The 14020-nt window shown below is 54.1% G+C and overlaps 1 protein-coding gene across 2 annotated transcripts in view; it reads right to left on the bottom strand.

The window, feature by feature from the left end:
* Positions 1 to 365, bottom strand: part of Pknox1 (PBX/knotted 1 homeobox 1) — a 48746-nt gene extending 48381 nt beyond the window's left edge. For both annotated transcript variants that reach the window (XM_070030838.1, XM_070030842.1), the window contains exon 1: positions 242 to 365. The gene's annotated coding sequence lies outside the window, so the exon portion shown is untranslated. The remainder of the gene's footprint in view (positions 1 to 241) is intronic.
* Positions 366 to 14020: the final 13655 nt, after the last annotated feature.

The following is a 14020-nucleotide window of genomic DNA, read 5'->3' as shown; positions in this document are numbered from 1 at the left end:
GCGCCGCGGAGGACGGCGCCCCCTCCCCCTCCGCTCCCCTCCCCCGCTCCCGCCCCCGCCCCGGGCGCGGGTCAAGTGCGGCCCCGGGCGCCGCCCGCCCATCCGCCCGCCCGCCCGCCCGCCCGCTCGCTCGGCCCGCGGCGGCTGCGGCGGCAGCGGCGGCCGCGGCCGGTGTGATTGATAGGGACGGCGGCGGCGAGAGCGGCGGCGGCGGCGGCGGAGCGGTTGAGTGACAGCTTACCTGGGTGCCAATCTTCATCACACTGACAAGCGGCTGCAGCAATCGGGACCCGCAGTGCCGCGCCCGCGTCCAACCGTCACGCCGACGCTGGGCCACGCGACACAGCCTTGCTCAATGGGAGGAGGGCGACGCCGACGCGCGCTGCATCAATATTCACCGGGGGGGCGTGGCCTGCCCGGCACGGGCTCCGCCCCCGCCCTGCGCGGCGGCGGGCGTGGGGCGTGGCGGCGGCAAGGCGGGGGCGAGGCCATGGGCGGGGCGAGGCCGTGGGCGGGGCGGGGGACGGCCCCGCCCCTCCTCGCGCCCGCAGCCAGGCCCCGCCCTGACGGCCGAGCTCGGGCGCGAGGAGCGGCGGCCCCGCCCCTGAGGCTGAGCTTCCCGCCTCATGACTATGCAGTGAGGGCGTGGTTTCGCGCCGCCACGCCCCCTCCCGGGTCAGGAGCCGCGGAGTGGAGGCTTGGGTTGCCACCATGTGGTGCCGGCGGGGAGGTCGGGCCGTACCACCGGGGCCGGTGTGGCGTCCAGTGTGGGTGCCGGCGCGCTGCCGCCTCACCGCCTCGGCGCCGGGGCTCCGGGCCCGCGTGGCCCCGGCTCCCGTCGGCTCGGGAGGAGCGCCCGCGCCGGCCTGGCGGTGGGCAGACGCCCCGGGCGCGCGGGCCCCCGAGCCCACGGCCTGAGGAGGGCGGCCCCACGCCGCCGCACTGAGCCGGGGCCGCCCGGGGAGAAGGCCGAGGCCGGCCCCGCTCGCCCGAGGTGGGAAGGTCGGTGCGGAGGGAGCGCGGGCCCGCCCCGCCGCCCAGGAGGCCGCGACCCGAGGACTGAGCTCGAAGCCGGCCGCGGCAGGCAAGTCTAGGAGACTCTTCCCTCCAGTTACCAGCAAAAGGCAAAGGCAGGAAGGGAGCGGGGGCTCCGCTGGTAGGGCACAGCCTCGAGTGAGGAAGCTCAGGGACATGCGCGCCCAGGCCAGCACTGGAAAAGAAAGAGTGACCAGAACGAGAAAGAAAGAAAGGGAGAGAGAGAGGGAGAAAGATGGGAAGAAAGTGTCAACGCAGTGACTGCAGAAGGTGAAAGCAGAGGGGCTGGGAAGGTGGCTCAGTGGTAGAGCGCTTGCCTTGCATGCCTGAGGCCCTGGGTTCGATTCCTCAGCACCACATAAGCAGAAAGAAAAAAGCCGGAAGTGGCGCTGTGGCTCAAGTGGTAGAGCGCTAGCCTTGAGCTGAAGAGCTGAAGAGCCCAGGCCCAGAGTTCAGGCCCCCCACGACCGAACCCCCCCCCCAAAATGGTGAAAGCAGGTACAGGTCCCTGTGCCAGGAGGGAGCCTGGGCTCACTAGCTTCACCGGGCTGCAGCCTGTGAGGCAGCCTGGCTTCCCAGGGGCACCTGAGGGTGAGGCCAGCATGGTAGAAATGGCTGCTCCAGAGTCCAAAGGCAGCTGGCCACCTGAGGGATAGGGCCTGAGGCCAGGCCCTGTCCCCCTGTCCTCTGTAGGATCAAAAGCTTGATGCTGCCCTGCATGCTGAGTTGTTTCTTTTCTATTTTTTCCTTTGCCCCAGGTCACCTCCAGAAAGAGGAGAAACCTCCATCTGTGCAAAACGTCCAAGGAAGGACTTATACATTTGGGGACCTTCCATTAGGAACAATACTTCAGGGATGCTAGTGTTTCATGCCTATAACCCTAGCTGCCTAGAAATACGAGATCCACAGGATCACAGTTCAAAGCCAACCCAGGCAGGAAAATCTATGAGACTCTATCTCCAAAATAACCAGCAAAATGCTGGGCATGGTCCAAGCAGCTGAATAAGCAAGCCAGGCAAGTACAAGTCTAGGGAAGGGGGGAAAGGAAGATGAATTCAAACTCATGTATGAGCTATTGGAAAGTACAAAGTTCCTTCTGCTTCTTTTGGATCCAACTTATCCACGGGGCCTCTTGAGTGCCAGGTGTCAAGATGGCTTTATCTAAAGGGAAAAATTGTTTTCTAAATGAAATTTGTCCATTTTAACTCAGATAACTAGCCACTCTTGTCTATTTTCTTTCCATTGTATTTTCTAAAGTTCGGTTACTCTTTCTGTGTGCAGTAGCTTATCCCTTTGGATGGTATTCATCAGAAAGCTGGAAGTTTAAAGCCAGCCCAAGCAAAGTTAAGTTTGAGACAGGATCTCAAACAAAAGGTGTGAGTGGTAGCAAGGCCCTGGGTTTAATTCCCAGTACTGAGGGTAAAGAAAAAAATGATACGTTACTTTTTTTCCAAGGATCACATCTAGGTATGTGAAATACAGAGGCACTCATGCAGTGATTGTTTACTAGAAATGCCTGAGTGGAATTCCTGTTGCCAGTGTCAACAGCACATTGTTGAAAGAATAAGATTGAATTATTTTATTTTATTTTTTTTTGTCGGTCATGGGGCCTGAACTCTGGACCTGGGCACTGTCCCTCAGCTCTTCAGCTCAAGGCTAGCGCTCTACCACTGGAGCCACAGTGCTACTTCCGGCTTTTTTCTGCTTATGTGGTGCTGATAAATCAAACCCAGGGCCTCATGCATGCGAGGCAAGCACGCTACCACTGAGCCACCTTCCCAGTCTCTGCTTTTGGTTTGTTTTTGTTGCCAGGCACTGGTGGCTTATACCCAGTTACTCAGGAGACTGAGCACTAACGATCTCTGTTCAGAGCCAACTCAGGCAGGAAAGTCTGTAAGATTCTTATCTGCAAATCACCACCAAAAAGCTGGAAGTGGAGGTATAGCTCAAGTAGTAGAGTGCTAGCATTAAATGAAAAACCTAAGCATCCAGGCCCCAAGTTCAAGGCCCAGGATGGGCACCAAAAAAAAAAAAATGGAAATGTTTCAGATTTACAAAGCAAGTGGACAAGACCCAATTTGAATTTTATTCTGCTTTGTTCTTTCTCACCTTGCCTCAGCTGCCATCCTTGTTCACAGAAAGAATTTAATCCTCCAGATTCGATGAGTGTGGCCTAATGTAGCCCCACAGGAGAAGCAGAGGAAGGTGGGCACTGGGTGGCATAGGGCACTGGGGCGCACCGTGTACACTGGGTGGGGAGCGAAAGAGGCATAGCAGCTACACCAAAAGCTAGATAGAGAAACACTCGAGGAAAAGCCAAGGAGGGGCAGAATTCCGGCTCTGGGCCCAGCCACCAGGCTCAGAAAGACCCCATCACGTTGTGCCCCAACTTCAGACTGTGAGAGGCGAAAGGTCTGCCTTCTAGCTGCCCAGGTGGAAGTGCTTGGTCCCACAGGGCTCTCGGCAGCCCCAAAGGCCGTGGTGAATCTGGGTGTCAAACTGGGCAGGACGAAGGAGAACCTTAAGTGTGAAGTGTGGTTTGGGCAGAGAGGGTTTCTAAGGAGGATGGGGTGTAAGTCTCAGCCAAGCAGAAGAGAGAGGCACATCATCTGTGTAGCAATCACAAACCATGCAAATAAAAATGCCTCCCTGTTCCCCGCTCCTGCCTTGATCTTCTAAACTCCAGGCTTGCTGGCCTTTGGAAAACTCCAGGACAGGTACCTGAGCCTGTCCCCAGACTTTCAGGTGTTCAGGGTTCTGAGGCCTTTACACTTGGACAGAGCCATGGGGAATCTCCAGTGGGCACAGGGCCTGTTGTGGAACTTCTTACCTGCTCTAGTCCTTAATGCATGCCTTATGTCACTATAGAAAAATCCTCCAAGCTCTGGTGGCTCACGCCTCTAATCCTAGCTACTCAGGAGACCAAGATCTGAAGATCTTAGTTCAAAACCCACCGAAGCAGGAAAGTCTGTGAGACTCTCATCTCCAGTAAATTACCAATAAAGCCAGAGGTGATTCTGTGGCTCAAAGTGGTTGAGTGCTAGCTTTGAGCAAAAGAAGCCCAGGGACATTGTCCAGGCCCTAAGTTCAAGGCCCAGGACCCCGTATTGTTAGCTCATTTTCTCTGGAGTACCCTGGATAATGCACCCCTATATGACTAATTTTTTAGGCCTACTTTCCAACACAGCAGACCCCACCCCCTCCCCTGCTGCCCAACACTGAAGTTTATGACCCATGAGAGCAGGAATTCTGCTCAGCTTTGCTTACTGATTGATGTAAGCCAAGCACCTGGGAATAATGCCTGGCAGAGAAGTATGTGTTGAATGCGTGGAAGAATGTTTCTAAAGCATGGCGTGTTAGTTACCTATTGTGCTGAAAACATCTCCAGCTTGGCAGCTTAAGACCACACTCATTAGCCACCCAGTTTCTTTCCTTTTTTTTTTTTTTTTTTTTTTTGGGTCCGGTCGTGGGGCCTGAACTCTGGGCCTGGGCGCTGTCCCTCAGCTCTTCAGCTCAAGGCTAGCGCTCTATCACTTGAGTCACAGTGCCACTTCTGGCTTTTTTCTTTTTGCTTTTGTGGTGCTGAGGAATCGAACCCAGGGCCTCAGGCATGCAAGGCAAGCACTCTACCACTGAGCCACCTTCCCAGCCCCTAGCCATCCAGTTTCTGAGGGTGAGGAATCTGGATGGGTTCAGTGAGTCTCCTCCCTCTCTGCTTCTCGCAGGATGGAGTGTCACCCAGGGCAAGGGTGTCATTTGAAGGGTCAGCAGAAGCATTGTCTGTTCTAATATTCCGTCTGTGAGTCTGGTTCCTGACACAGACCTCTGAATCTCTTGGGATTTCCTGGGTGGCAGGAGGGTCTTCTGTCCTAATGCGGCTCTGGGATGGGGGCTGGTCAAGCAGCTTGGAAGCTTCCACACATACTCCCTGTGGTCAGGAGAGAGGGGCTGAGACGAGGCAGTAATCACATCCCGTGAGGAAGCCTTTAAACACACGCCTGACCTGTGGGGCTCAGATGGCTTCCAGGTGGCAAAGCTGTGGATGATGGGGTGCCATAAGAGGGCATGGTAACCCTGAGCTGATCCTTTATCACAAAAATGGGTTAGCTGGGCGCCAGTGGCTCACACCTGCCATCCTGGCTATTCAGGAGGCTGAGATCTGAGGATTATGGTTCAGGGCTGGCCTGGGCACAAAAGTCTGTGAGAGGGCTGGGAAGGTGGCTCAGTGGTAGAGCGCTTGCCTTGCATGTATAAGGCCCTGGGTTCAATCCCTCAGCACCACATAAGCAGAAAAAGCCGGAAGTGGCACTGTGGCTGTGGCTTAAGTGGTAGAGTGCTAGCCTTGAGCTGAAGAGCTGAGGGACAGCGCCCAGGCCCAGAGTTCAGGCCCCACAACCAACAACAACAAAAAAAGTCTGTGAGACTCTTTATCTCCAATAAACCACTCAGAAAAAAAAGGCTGGAAGTGGCACTATGACTCAAGTGGTAGAACACTAGCCTTGAGCACAAAGAGGTTCAGGGACATGCTCAGGTCCTGAGTTCAAGCCCCAGGACCAGCAATAATAATAATAACAATAATCAATGGATTGACACAAAGTGTTTCCTTGAGTTCTGTGAACAATTCTAGCAAAATGCTCAAGCTGAAGGGAGTATGGGGAGGGGATAAGGGACACAGGAACCTGGAGTTGCCAATCTGTCAGAGTTCAGGTCCCAGTCAGGACCTATGGCCATCACGTGATGCTGAGTCCTTTATCTGTAGCATCTGCTGCTATCTCCAGGTAGGAAGTCACAAGAACGGACGTATGGGGAGGAATCTGCACCTGAGGTCACAGAAGCAGTGTGTGTGTGTGTGTGTGTGTGTGTGTGTGTGTGTAGGTATTTTAGTATGGGGAGGAATCTGCACCTGAGGTCACAGAAGCAGTGTGTATGTGTGTGTGTGTGTGTGTGTGTGTGTGTGTAGGTATTTTATTTTGTTCTTCCTCTAACTATTCAAGCATGCCATCAGGCACACTGGCCCATTGGTAAATTTCCACCTGGACAGCTGTCTGGTGGAATGGTCAGGGGAGTGTCGGGCCTGAGCCCAGTCACAGTGTTGGGTAGCATGGGGACTGTCATCTGCCTTTGTGTTAATAGATCTGTGGGACCCCAGGGCTGTTTCGTGGCCCGGCCACACTCAGACATACCCCTCCCTGTCAAGGTCACGAGTGCCATGGCCTCATCAAAGCCTCTCAGTTGGAAACCATTAGTTTGGATATGGTTCCCCAAGCCAGAAGACCTGCACTGAAGGCGTGGCCCAGGCTGTGGTGCTGGTGTAGGAGGTGGGGTCGAGGGGTGGAAGAGGTCACTGGAGACGCTGCCTTGAAGCAGATGTTGGAACGCAGCCCTGCCTCGTCTGTCCTTTTGCTTCCCAGCTGCCATGCCAGCTGCTTCCTTTAGCACACACTTCTGCCACCCTGCGCTGCCTCAAATCCCCAAAAGTGTGTGCGTCTGGTGGTCCGAGGGACAAGCCCTTGGCCTTGCCCTGGCTCAGTGCCATTACCACTAAAGGCAGGCCTCTAGTCCTGACTTTTCCTGTTACTTCGGAGATAGTGTCGATTGGACTCTTCTGTCTATGCTAACCTTGAGCCGTAACCCTCCAGATCTCAGCTCATCATCTGAGTAGCTGGGATGGCAGGTGTGAGCCACTGGCACCTGGCTCTTCTTCAGTTGGTCATTGTGGGTATTTTGTTGTCACAGCCACTAACATGGGAACCTGTTCAGCAACAAAAGGTCTGCTGAGAGGGTGTGTGTGGCTCATTGTACGGATTCCAGGTTCTTCTTCAGGTAAGGCAAGCTGACCTGGAAGTATAACCAGCAACACGGGCTCCACGTGGGATTTTCATGGCTGTAGGCCTTGCTCTGATGGCACAAGGCTCTGACAAACCTTCCCAGTGAAAAAGTCCTGTCCACCACCCAGAGTAACTGTGCTGGGGGCATGAAGCTTCTCTGTGTCTTCCGTGGCTCCTAGCCTCAGTCCTCATGTCCAGCACACTCTTTAAACCGTGGGTCCTTGAAACCAGCCTGTGCAGAAACATTGCTCGCTGGGGAGGTGAGGCAGGGGTGTCCTGCAGGATGGACAGGCTGCTCGCTGGGGAGGTGAGGCAGGGGAGGCCTGCGGGATGGACACTGCTCGCTGGGGAGGTGAGGCAGGGGTGTCCTGCAGGATGGACAGGCTGCTCGCTGGGGAGGTGAGGCAGGGGTGTCCTGCGGGATGGACACTGCTCGCTGGGGAGGTGAGGCAGAGGAGGCCTGCAGGATGGACAGGCTGCTCGCTGGGGAGGTGAGGCAGGGGAGGCCTGCGGGATGGACACTGCTCGCTGGGGAGGTGAGGCAGAGGTGTCCTGCGGGATGGACACTGCTCGCTGGGGAGGTGAGGCAGGGGTGTCCTGCGGGATGGACACTGCTCGCTGGGGAGGTGAGGCAGGGGAGGCCTGCGGGATGGACACTGCTCGCTGGGGAGGTGAGGCAGGGGTGTCCTGCGGGATGGACACTGCTCGCTGGGGAGGTGAGGCAGGGGTGTCCTGCAGGATGGACAGGCTGCTCGCTGGGGAGGTGAGGCAGGGGTGTCCTGCGGGATGGACAGGCTGCTCGCTGGGGAGGTGAGGCAGGGGAGGCCTGCGGGATGGACACTGCTCGCTGGGGAGGTGAGGCAGGGGAGGCCTGCGGGATGGACACTGCTCGCTGGGGAGGTGAGGCAGGGGTGTCCTGCGGCATGGACACTGCTCGCTGGGGAGGTGAGGCAGGGGTGTCCTGCGGGATGGACACTGCTCGCTGGGGAGGTGAGGCAGGGGAGGCCTGCGGGATGGACAGGCTGCTCGCTGGGGAGGTGAGGCAGGGGTGTCCTGCGGGATGGACACTGCCCGCTGGGGAGGTGAGGCAGGGGAGGCCTGCAGGATGGACAGGCTGCTCGCTGGGGAGGTGAGGCAGGGGAGGCCTGCGGGATGGACACTGCTCGCTGGGGAGGTGAGGCAGGGGTGTCCTGCGGCATGGACACTGCTCGCTGGGGAGGTGAGGCAGGGGAGGCCTGCGGGATGGACACTGCTCGCTGGGGAGGTGAGGCAGAGGTGTCCTGCGGGATGGACACGCTGCTCGCTGGGGAGGTGAGGCAGGGGTGTCCTGCGGGATGGACACTGCTCGCTGGGGAGGTGAGGCAGGGGAGGCCTGCGGCATGGACACACTGCCTTCCTGAAAGCCACATCTCTGTGTAACTGGCTGTCCCATTTCTTTTCCCATTGGGCCGGCTTTAAGGTGGACTTACAGTCAAGGGCCTCTGGGATGACATTTTCGTTATTTTTTTTCTTCTCGTGTCAGTACTAGGGCTTTGAACTCAGGGCCTGGGTGCTGTTCCTTAGCTTTTTTTTGCTCAAGGCTGGCACTCAGCCACATGAACCACAGCTCCACTTCTGGCTTTTTTTCCTGGTTAATTGAAAATAAAAATTTCACAGCCTTCCTGCCCAGGCTGCCCTGCTCAGAAATTCTTTTAATAGCTTTTGCCAATTGACTTAATATTACAATAAGCAAAAAGGATGGTGGCTCAGAGGGTAGGAGAGACAGGGGCCACCTGACTGGATCTCCTTCCTCCATGCCCACTGCCTGGCCTTTCCTGGGGCTTAGCCTTCTTCGTGGTGGGGTGTCACTTCTGAGGAAGCTGAGGATGAACCCCAAAGGGGAAGGAGCAGCACGGCTGGCACACCAGCCTCCTGTGTCTGGGACAGCTTAGAACCCAGGAAAAGCAGTGTCAAACTAAAAGACCAAAGGTTTTGTCATGTGCGATCCTGAATTGTCAAAGACTTCAGCAGATCATACTGGTTTTAGGCACTTGCTTGCTTGTGGTTATGGTGAAGGGATGGTATTTTTTTTTTTTTTCCTAAACTTGAGTTGGGGAAGTGGCACTGTAGCTCAAGTGGTAGAGCGCTCGCCTTGAGTCGAAGAGCTGAGGGACAAGGCCCAGGCCCAGAGTTCAAGCCCCACGACTGACAAAAAAAACAAAACAAAACAAAAAACTATATAGAGCATGGGCTGGGAAGTTGGCTCAGTGATAGAAGCGCTTGTCTTGCATGCCTGAGGCCCTGGGTTCGATTCCTCAGCACCACATAAGCAAAAAAGAAAAAAGCCGGAAAGTGGCGCTGTGACTCAAGTGGTAGAGTGCTAGCCTTGAGCTGAAGAGCTGAGGGACAGCGCCCAGGCCCAGAGTTCAGGCCTCACGACCAGACCAAAAAAAAAAAAAAAAAAAATCTAAACTTGAGTTGGTAGGTGAGGCAGGCACTTCCTAGGGCAGTCTCTTTTAGTTTTAGAGAAAATCTGCTCCTTTAAAGTACTGCTAACTTGCAGGTGGCTCACACCTGTAATCCTAGCTCTCAGGAGGCTGAAATCTAAGGATTGTCCAAAGCCAGCCTGGGCAGGAAAGGTCTGTGAGACTCTTACCTCCAATAAACTAGTAAAAAAGCTGGAAATGGAGCTATGGCCCAAGTGGAAGAGCATTAGCCTTCAGCAAAGAGTTCAGGGCCAGCACCCAGGCCCTGAGTTCAAGCCCCAGGACTGGCAGAAAGAAAAGAAGAAAAAAAAAAGAGGGAAGGAAGGAAGAAAAAGAGACTGCTAACTCCTTCACAGTTGTTTTTCACTTGGTCTCATCTGCAGCTTTCTGGAGAAACTTAGGAAGACTGAATTCTATGTTCAGGAATGTGCCCTCCATCTTGGTTTTGACCTTGTGATGATGACCTTGAACTGAGCAGGCTCAGGAATGTGCAGCCTCCCATGTGAGGCCCAGGATTCCCAACACAAATATGTGAAGTTTTCCTGAGAAGCCCCTGGCTTTCTGCTTGGAGACGCTGCTCTGCAGATTCTCTCCAGCCCTCCAGAGCAAGCGTGTCCAGGTCTTCACCTCCTATCCCTGCTCATTGGCTGTGTACCTGTTGCACTGGGACACAGAGCTGCAGAATGATTTGAGTGCATTTGTTTCTTCAGCTTTAGCAAAATGCACCTTGCCTTCCTTCGTGGCTGTCATCTCTCAGGAGGCCGGACTTCTGTCAGGTTTTCTGTGCGCATGCATGTCTAAAGCGGAGTTTATGGTGGAATGCTACCATGATCTTCTCCTCTCTGAGAGATTTACAGAGGATCTAATCCTAGCCTTCTTTTCCTTCCTTCTTTTTCCTTCCACTCAAAGCTAGCACTCTACCACTTTGAGCCACAGCACTTCTGGTTTTCTGGTGGTATTGGAGATAAGAGTCTCATGGATTTTCCTGCCTGGGCTGGCTTTGAACCATGATCCTCAGATCTCAGCCTCCTGAGTAGCTAGGATTACAGGTGTGAGCTCCTAGCACCTAGCCTGCCTTGATTCCCTCTCTCCCTCCTTTCCTTTCTTCCTTTCTCTCTCTCCTCCCCTGACCTCTCTTTTTTTGTATGTGTGTGCCAGTACTGGGGCATGAACTCAGGCCTCCCACTTTTGCTTGGCTTTTTCACTCAAGGCTAGTGTTCTACCCTTTGGGCCACAGCGCCACTTCTGGCATGTTGCTGTTGAGTGGTGATAAGAGTCTTATGGATTTTTCTCTCTGGGCTGGCTCTGATCCATAATCCTCAGATCTCATCTTCCTGAGTAGCTGAGCCCTGGGTGGTCTTATTTAGCCAATCCTATTTTCACTGTTGGAGAAAGCTCGGGCTTTCAGGAAGCCCTCATGAATGTAATCTCAAGTCCCCTTAACTCCACATGGGATGCGGGGGGCCGCCCTTGCACGATCTGAGTCCTCAGGAAGGGAGGATGCAGACTGACCAGCGTGCATTCGGTGTGATTCAATGTGTGATTCAGTGTGCATATCTGCTCCTGCACACCAGTGATTTGTAAATAATCTACCCTGTCACACTGGTAATGGAACACATGTGGAGCACCTGAAATGAAGTGTCAGCTAGCTACTAGGCATCAGGGTGTTGAGACACTGGGAATTTATTTCCTGCATTACCCTGTAGCCCCAAAAGGTCGCCATTGTTCATGCTCAGATCAAACCTCCTGCGGAGCACCCCGTGTTTGCCACCTTCTCTTTCCCCAGGGGCTCTCGTCTATTTCTGTGTCCTTGTCAACAGTATCTCGTGGTGTGATGCAACAAGTTTAGGGATATGGAGTAATAACTGGATAAAACAACCTTCTCCAAGGGCACCAGTGGTTCACATCTGAAATTCCAGCTACTCAGGAGGCTGAGATCTGAGGATCACAGTTCAAAGCCAGCCCAGGTAGAAAAGTCCATGAGACTCTTGTCTTCAATTGACCACCAAAAACCCTGAAGCACAGCTGTGGCTCAAGTGGTACAGCACTAGCCTTGAGTGAAAAAAACAAGTTGAGAGTATCTAAGTTCACTACCTGAAGAAAGAAAAAAGAAAGAAAGGGCTGGGAAGGTGGCTCAGTGGTAGAGTGCTTGCCTTGCATGCATGAGGTCCTGGTTCAATTCCTCGGCACCACATAAGCAGAAAAAGCCGGGAGTGGCGCCGTGGCTCAAGTGGTAGAGCACTAACTTTGAGCTGAAGAGCTGAGGGACAGCACCAGGCTCAGAGTTCAGGCCCCACGACTGACAAAAGAAAAAAGAAAAAAAAAAAGCACACAAAACAAGGAATGTCATTACAAGTGATAAAAAGTCCATGGAATAATTAGAAGCCTGAGTGAATTTTCCTCTAGTAGATTTGTTTCAGCTCTCAAGTGTTTAAATAAATTAAGAGTTTACTTCTTGAAACTCAAAATCAGAGTCCCTTTAAAGAATAAATTGGATGCTGGGTGCCGGTGGCTCATGCCTGCAATCCTAGCTACTCAGGAGGCTGAGATTTGAGGATCAGAGTTCAAAGCCAGCCTGAGCAGGACAGTCCAGGAGACTCTCACCACCAATGAACAACAAAAAAAAATGGAAGTGGTGCTGTGGCTGAGGGATAGTTCCCAGGCTCTGAGCTGCAGCTTCACAGCCAACAAAAATAAATAAAAAAATAATAGCCAAACTCCCAGGGTTACCTTTGCCAGTAAGAATGTGATTTAAAATCTAAATGGACGGCATTGTGAGGAATAACAGGAGACCTGGCCAACTGAGATGTCAGGAATTCTCTTGTTGTTTTTGCTGCAGCATTAAGCCTTGGCTCCTTCTGGGAGGAGGCATTTTAGTGAGCACCGTCCCCATGGAGACCTCTTAGCTGTCTGGGGTTTTCTCCAGACAGGTCTTGAGTGCTGGGGAATGGCCAGGCAGTTGCACAGTGTCTCTGATCGGGGCTGAGGCTCTCCCCTGGCTCCCAGGGGACCAAGGTGCCTGTGGGCTGCCCCCAGCCACCCTGGCTCCTGAAGCTGCATGCAACACAGAACTCAGTTGGTCTCTGTGCCTGGTTCTTGGGAAACTTCCAGTTCTCTGGGAGCTGGGGTGTCTTTGGGACCCCTGGTGGCCCCAGAGCACCTGTGCTGGATGCCTACTTTCAAGGTGGGGCCCCGTATGCTGGCTTTGGGTCCCTTGTGGCCCTCAGTCGCCAGTTGCTTAGAACCAGCAGCAGAGAAGGCATGCTAGCAGGAGGAGGACACTTTATTTTTTTCAGTCCTAGCTTTGAACACAGGGCCTGGGCGTTGTTCCTGAGCTCTTTTGTTCAAGGCTATAGCTCTACCACTTGAACTGCAGCTCCACTTCTGGCTTTTTGCTGGGTCATTGGAGCTAACGACTCAAGAACTTTCCTGCCCAGGCTGGTTTTGAACCAGGATCCTGAGACCTTAGCCTCCTGAGTAGCTAGGATGACAGGTGTGAGCCCCTGGCCCCTGGCCCCCTATTTTCTCCAAGCATCCTCAGTTCATCCCAGTCAGCCTGCGAGGGTGAAGGGGAAGTTCCTCCATGCCATCAGAGGCAGAAAGAGAGACACAGAAGCCAACATGAAAATACCTCATGGTCCCTTGGCCGAGGTGTCCTGCCCACCATGCTGGCATCCCATGCCCACCCTGGCACCCCTGTTCTGTGCCCCAGGGAGTCAGTAGCACAGGCAGGAACCCCACTCCTTCCTTTTCTGACTTCCGCTTGGGTCTAGGTCAGGCGGAGGTCCTGGATTACTTCTAGTTGCCACGGGTACAGCACTCCTCTGCCCAAAGCCAACTTCCTGCTTGTTTGAACCTCCCAGCCTGCATCTGGAGCCTGCCCTCACCGTGCCTGCTCTGGCCAACCCAAGGCCAGGGCCACATCTCTGAGCCACAGTGGGCACAGTGCTTGCTCTGTGAGGGTCTTGGCTTGCCTGCTGTGCATGGGCCCGGGAGGAGAGGGGACCTGGGAAGCAGCTTGGCCTGGGAGAGGTGGCCCAGGGCTTGTCGGGAGGAGCCTGTCACCTGCTTAGCACACAAGGTTGTCATAGAGACGTCCCAGGTGGTTCCAGCCAGATCATTTCTAAGAGAGGCAACAGGGATGAGTGCTTACGTGTTGTTTTGTGAAGCAGAGTTTAGACTCTGAGAGTTAATATCAGCAACTAAGTTTGGAATGAAAGAACCTGTTCGGGGCTGGGAAGGTGGCTCAGTGGTAGAGCACTTGCCTTGCATGCATGAGGCCCTAGGTTCGACTCCTCAGCACCACATAAGCAAAAAGAAAAAAAAAAAGCCAGAAGTGGCGCTGTGGCTCAAGTGGTAGAGCGCTAGCCTTGAGCTGAAGAGCTGAGGGACAGCACCCAGGCCCAGAGTTCAGGCCCCACGACCGGACCCAAAAAAATAAAAGAAAAGAACCTGTTTGCCACTAGCTCTTGACTACTATGTAAAACTCAGTAGTACTTGGCAAATTAAACCTGCAAAGCAATGCATCTTGTGGAGTTAACTGTGAAGCAAATTCTGACATTGCTGCCAGATGTGGTGATTCCTGTCAGTAATCCTCGTTATTCACGAGGCAGAGATCAGAAGGATCATAGTTCAGACAGGGAAAAAGTTTGGGATACCCTCTCTCAACCAATAAAGGTTGGGCATGGGGGA

This window comes from Dipodomys merriami, unplaced genomic scaffold, assembly GCF_024711535.1.
Source record: "Dipodomys merriami isolate MVZ:Mamm:240054 unplaced genomic scaffold, mDipMer1.0.p SCAF_2, whole genome shotgun sequence".
Taxonomy (NCBI): domain Eukaryota; kingdom Metazoa; phylum Chordata; class Mammalia; order Rodentia; family Heteromyidae; genus Dipodomys; species Dipodomys merriami.
The sequence above is the reverse complement of the archived record's forward strand: the minus strand, read 5'-3'. Positions and strand labels throughout refer to the sequence as shown.